The sequence below is a fragment of the Pantherophis guttatus genome, chromosome 12 (assembly GCF_059756535.1).
Source record: "Pantherophis guttatus breed Tessera chromosome 12, ASM5975653v1, whole genome shotgun sequence".
NCBI classification, from domain to species: domain Eukaryota; kingdom Metazoa; phylum Chordata; class Lepidosauria; order Squamata; family Colubridae; genus Pantherophis; species Pantherophis guttatus.
Genome location: NC_142074.1, coordinates 10201381 through 10207891, shown reverse-complemented (window position 1 = coordinate 10207891; position 6511 = coordinate 10201381). Strand labels below are relative to the sequence as shown.

The 6511-nt window shown below is 45.2% G+C and overlaps 1 pseudogene; it reads left to right on the top strand.

The window, feature by feature from the left end:
* Positions 1–3423: 3423 nt before the first annotated feature.
* On the top strand, positions 3424–4474 carry LOC117675902 (large ribosomal subunit protein eL6-like; annotated as a pseudogene).
* Positions 4475–6511: the final 2037 nt, after the last annotated feature.

Genomic DNA, 6511 nt, shown 5'->3' with positions numbered 1-6511 from the left:
ATAAACCATGGCTTAATGTCGTGATGTTGAACCTATGGCACGTGTGCCTGAGATGGCACGCAGAGCCATCTTTCTGGGCGCACAAGCTGTCACCCAACTCACCTGCACTTGTGCATGCACGCATGCCCCAGCTGGTGTTCAGGCCTCCAATGCGCAGGTGCACAATTCAGGGGGCCCAGATGGTCTTCAGAGCTCTCCTGCGCATGCACGCACATTTGTGCATGCATGTGAGAGTATTTGCACACAGCACGCACGTGCGTAGTGTTCACACATGTGCATTGTGTACGTGAAAACCGCACACATGCGCAGATGGTGCAAGTACATGCGCAGCGCCCGGGGAAGCTGCATGAAACCTGCATACATGCGCAGTTAGTGCAGTTGCATGCACAGCACATGGGGGCATGCGTAGCTCACGGGGGAGGAGCCATGCGTTAGCACAGATAGCACACACACACTCGAAGTGCGTACCTGTTTGGCACTCGGTGAGTAAAAGGTTCGCCACCACTGGCTTAATGCAATGTATGGACCAGGATGAGAACTACAGAGTTCAGGGGTCTGAGCACAAGGAAGTCCTGGTATCTTAAATTTTAACTGTCTTGAATTGATCCAAACATTTTAAGATTAGTTACCCCTGACTCCAGTCTAAAGTTCAATTTTTGGGGGGAAATAATGGTGCATTTAGTGATCATAATACATGCCATATAGGACAGTATGCACCAGTGGTGAAATGTAAAATTTGTTACTACCGGTTCTGTGGACATGGCTTTGTGTGTGGGGGGGGGGTAATGTGACTGAGTGGGTGTGGCCAACTTTTTTTTTTACTTTTAAAAGCATTTTTTCTACAACTCTCGAAGAGGTTGTAGAAAAAATGTTTTTAAAAGCCTCTGACGAGCCCAGCCAAGCCACACGATCATCAGAGGCTTTTGTTTTTAACTTTTAAAAGCATTTTTTCAGCCGAAGAATTTATAGAAAAAATGCTTTAAAAAAAAAAAGCCTCTGATGATCGTGCGGCTCAGCTGGGCATGGGGGGGGGGCAGGGATTTTTGCTACCGGTTCTCCGAACCACCCGCCCTCTTCGCTACTGGATCGGTCTGAACCGGGAGCATTTCACCTCTGTAATGCACTCTACCCTGAAAAGGGTATCACAGCTCGTTCCTAACCTATTGGTGTTTCAAATGCCAATTCTGTATGTTTTTTTCTTTTATGAGCTCACTGCTGTGTAATCTGGAAATGGATAAAGAACCTTTTGTGCTCCCGAAAGAAAATCTTGACAGCCTCATCTTACCAGTTCTTAAGGACCCAAGCAAACTCTCTTTTTCTCGCAGCTGCCAATCAAGTGCTGTTTGGAAGAAAACTAAATGAAATGTTTGGTGAGACCATTCTGGAAACAGGTAAGTGCCACTTAAACCAACAGACAAAAAGTAGGTTTTGTAGAAAAACAGCAAAAAGATAGGTTTTATAGCAGGTGATATTTGCTATTGTAAACTTGGAAAATAATAAGACAAAAAAAAAATAGCAGTAAGCTAGGGGCTGCCACAAAGAAGAGGGAGTCAAGCTATTCTCCAAAGCACCTGAGGGCAGGAAGACAAGAAGCGATGGGTGGAAACTAATCAAGGAGAGAAGCAACCTAGAACTAAGGAGAAATTTTCTGACAGTGAGAATAATTAATCAGTGGAACAACTTGCCTCCAGAAGTTGTGAATGCTCCAACACTGGAAGTTTTTAAGAAGAGATTGGATAACCATTTGTCTGAAATAGTATAGGGCCATGATGGGGAACCTGTGGCACACGTGCCACAGGTGGCATGCGTAGCCATATCAGTGGGCACGCCAGCTCAGCTCTGGCATGCATGCGCGCGCCGGCCATCTGATTTTTGGGCCTTCTGGGACCACCAGAAGTAGGGAAACAGGCTGTTTCCTGCCTCTGGAGGGCCTGGAGGGGGTGGGGAAGGCCTGTTTTTCTTTCTCACCTGGCTCCAGATCCTCTATTTGCATCTGGGGAGGGCGAAAACAGCCTTCCTCACCCTGCGGAGGCCCTCCAGAGGCCTGAAACGGCCCATTTCCCAGTTCTGGTTGGACAGGAAGTGACTTTTTTGCTGTCCCCAGCCTCCAGAGACTCCTAGAGTGTCAATGGTGGCAAGGAAAGTTGTAAAGGGGGTCAAAACTCACTTAACACATTCTCACTTAGCAACATAAATTTCGGGCTCAATTGTGGCCCTAAGTTGAGGACTACTGGTACCGCTGAGAAGTATTTTAATTCCTGTTTTAAACTAACACTGCAGGCCAGGGGTGAAATCCAGCAGGTTCTGGAGAACTGGTAGCGGAAATTTTGAGTAGTTTGGAGAACTGGCAAATTGTTGTGACCCAGGCCCAAGTAGTTAATATTAAATACAAACAGTTCGAAAACAAACAAACTTTATTAGAACAGCTGAGAATTAACTCATTCTCAGTGTAGTCCAAATTAAATTAAAGCAAATTCTTCAAAACACCATTCCTCAGTTTGTCACCTGACCTTGGGATAATTAGGGAAACTGCCAAAGGCTTCTCTTGGCAAAAGTTCAGAAGCAGAAGACACCGACAAGAGATAAGTGCAGCAATACTATCAACGTTGTTTCCGACAAAGAGCCCAAGAGCCGTTGCTGGTCTTTTAAGCCTTATGGAAGGGGCCAATCATCTCTTGGTCCTACTCCCGAGTCATCCTCTCTGCTTTATCTGCTCCTGCCTTCTGGCAGCTCTTCTCATGTGTGCATTAGGAACAGGCTCATCCTTTTCCTCTGCCTCTCTACTGTCAGCCTCTGGAGGCTCCGAAGTCCGTGCATCACTCCCCGATGGCCCTGGCCCCATCTCTGCCTCTGATGCAGAGCCCTCATCTGGGCCTTCCCCAGCCTCCAGGATTGGCCCATGTTCTTCCTCAGCCTCATCGCTGTCCGACTCCGCTGCCAGCTCCACAGGCTGCTGGCGGACCACAACACAAATGCCACCTCTGGCTGGCCCCAGAGTGGCGTGGGAATGGAGATTTTGCAGTATCCTTCCCCTGCCATGCCCACCAAGCCATGCCCACAGAACCAGTAGTAAAAAAGAAAAATTGAATTTCACAACTGCTGCAGGCCCAAAAATTTTGACATGTTTGTTTATTACAATGCCTGATTTCTTTTGCAATGCCAATTATATAATGTCACCATGCCTGATTCCTGGAAATGTTTTTGGGCTGTCACTCCATCAGCAGTTTAGAAAGCTTGCCATAATGCTTGAGTCTTCCAACCAAAAAAAAATAAAAAATAAAAATCTTTTTCCAGAGCCTTATTACTTAAAAGACACAATGGCAAAAGAAAAGGACAAAGAGGGAAGAGATAAAAAAGAAGCAAGGTTAAGAACCGGAGGTTTTTTTTTTAGGAATAATAATGGTCTTGTTCCTTTTGCCCAAGATGGCAGGCGAGAAGAAAACCACGAGGGTCCAGAAGGTCCATGCCAGCTGCAATCCGGTGCTGGCCCAAGGGATCACGGGATATTCCTGGTTGGCCATATATGCATGGAAGGCCATGTACAAGTGGAAGTACAACGTGCCGGAGACAAAGATAGACAAAAAGAAGAAAGAGAAGGAGGCAGCCACTGTTACAAAGCCCATTGGGGGTGATAAGAATGGAGGCACCCGGGTGGTCAAACTTCGCAAGATGCCCAGATACTACCCCACGGAGGACGTTCCCCGCAAACTCCTGAGCCACGGCAAAAAAACTTTTGCCCTCCACAAGAGGCAGCTGCGGGCTTCGATTTCCCCAGGAATGGGGGTGATCCTTCTCCTTGGCTGCCACAGGGACAAGCGGGTGGTTTTGTTGAAGCGGCTTGGAAGTGGACTGTTGCTTGTGACAGAGCCAGAGGTTGGTTTCAGCAGGTTCTGACCAGTTTTGAAGAACCGGTAGCAGAAATTTTGAGTAGTTCGGAGAACCGGTAAATACCACCTATTACTGGCCCTGCCCCCATCTATTCTCCGCCTCCCGAGTCCCAGCTGATCGGGAGGAAATGGGGATTTTGCAGCAACCTTCCCCTGGAGTAGGGATTTTACAGTATCCTTCCCCTGCCACGCCCACCAAGCCATGCTACGCCCACCAAGCCACACACCCACAGAACCGTTAGTAAAAAAATTTGAAACCCACCAGTGGACAGGGCCCCTGGCTATCAACCGTGTCCCTCTGTGCAGAACTCACCAAAAGTTTGTCATTGCCACGTCGACTAAGGTTCATATCTCGGGGGTCAAAGTACCAAAACATCTCAGTGACGTTTACTTCAAGAAGAAGAAGAAGCTGCATAAGCCCAAACATCAAGAGGGAGAAATTTTTGATACTGAGAAAGCAAAATATGAGATTGCAGATTAGCGCAAAGGAGACCAGAAGACTGTGGACTCCCCAGTTTCTGTCCGTCATCAAGAAGGTTCCTCAGCTCCAGGGCTACCTATGTTCGACCTTTTCACTCTCCAACTGAGTTTATGTTCTGTCCCCGTACCATGCACACACCCAACCAGCCAGCTGAGGGTTAAATAAACTCTTCAAACACACAATATCAGTGATAAGGAACTTGGCAGCAACTCCGTGGCTGCCTGCCAAGAGCTTTTACTCCAATAACACAGACAAAAATACACACAGTTTGAATAGTCCAGTTTGTAATTAAATCCACAGCAAATAGGTGTTGTGTCCGAAGGTGCAAGTGCCTCGCCAGAAATTAGCTTTGTCCGTCACAAAATCCAAATGGCCACCACACTCCCTTTTATAGCCTGTGGGGTGTGGTATTACTCCCCCCCCCAAAAAAGTGGTGTTATTAGCTAGTTTTAGAAAATACACTTTTCCCAAAAGGTTTCCACCATTTTGGCCACTAGTGTACAACATCCTCTAAATCACTAGTAAGGAAATGACTTCTAATAGAACAAATGGAAACTGATTAAGGAGAGATTCAACCTAGAAATAAGGAGGAATTTTCTGACAGTGAGAACAATCGACCAACGGAACAGAAGTTGCCTTCAGAAGTTATGGGAGTTCCATCACTGGAGGCTTTCAAGAAGAGACTGGACTGCCCTCTATCAGAAATGGTGTAGGGTCTCCAGCTTGGGCAGTGGGTTGGACAAGATGAACTATAAGGTCCCTTCCAACTCTGTTATTCTATTCTAATAATGATGTCATAGCTATAAAGACCTTAGAAACCATTGACCCTTGTCCTACAGAAAGTCATATCCTTGCTCCATCCAGCTCAGTGTTGTTTGTATTCTTCATGGCTGGCTGGGAAATTTGGGAGTTGACGTCTACGCAGCTTAAAGTTGCCAAGGTTGAGAAACACTGAGCTACACGAACAAGTAGTGGCTTTGCAGGATTTTCAACCTGTCTTTCCCACCATGCTGGACATATTAGAGAATGAACCTGAAATGTTCTCATGGCATAGCAGGTTTTCTTCTACTTCACACATCAAACAATTAAGAGAATACTTAAGAGAATAACAGAAGTGGAAAGGACCGTGAAGTTCTTCTAGTCCAACCATTTCAGACAAATTGTTGTCCAATCTCTTCTTAAAAACCTCCCATGATGGAGCACCCACAACTTTTGGAGGCAAATCATTCCACTGATTAATTATTCTGTCTGGAAATTTCTCCGTAGTTCTACATTGCTTCTCTCCTTTATTAGAGTAGAGTAGAGTAGAGTAGAGTAGAGTAGAGTAGAGTAGAGTAGAGTAGAGTAGAGTAGAGTAGAGTAGAGTAGAGTAGAGTGTGGTAGGGCAAGGCAGGGTTAGGGTTAGGGTTAGGATTAGGGTGGAATGGAATGGAATGGAATGGAATGGAATGGAATGGAATAGAATAGAATAGAATAGAATAGAATAGAATAGAATAGAATAGAATAGAATAGAATAGAATAGAATAGAATAGAATAGCTTTATTGGCTAAGTGTGATTAGACACACAAGAAATTTGTCTCTTGTGCAAACACTTCTCAATGCACATGCAAACCAACAGAGTATTAATAATTATAATGATGATACCAATAAGAGGGGAGAGTGGAGAAGATGAGAGGGATAATAATAATACCACAGTTATACAACATGGGTAAATTTCCTTAGAGATAAGACAATATTGTGAGGATTAGGTATTCAAGCAGAGTGGTGGCATGAGGGAAAAAACTGTCCCTGTGTCTAGTTGTTTTGACATGCAATGTCCTGTACCAGAGACCTGAGGGAAGGAATTGAAAGAGTTTATGTCCAGGATGTATCGGATCAGTAGATATTTTCTCAGCCTTCCTTCTGACCTGTACAATATACAGGTCTTCTAGGGAAGGCAAACTTGGTTGCAATTGTTCTTTCTGCAGTTTTAACTAGTACCTTCCCTTTTAGTTTCCATCCATTGTTTCTTGTCTTGCCTTCAGGTGCTTTGGAGAATAGGTTGACCTCCTCTTCTTTGTGGCAGCCCCTTAGATATTGGAACACTGCTATCATGTCACCACTAGTCTTTCTTTTCACTAAACTTGTTGTTGTTGTTGTTGTT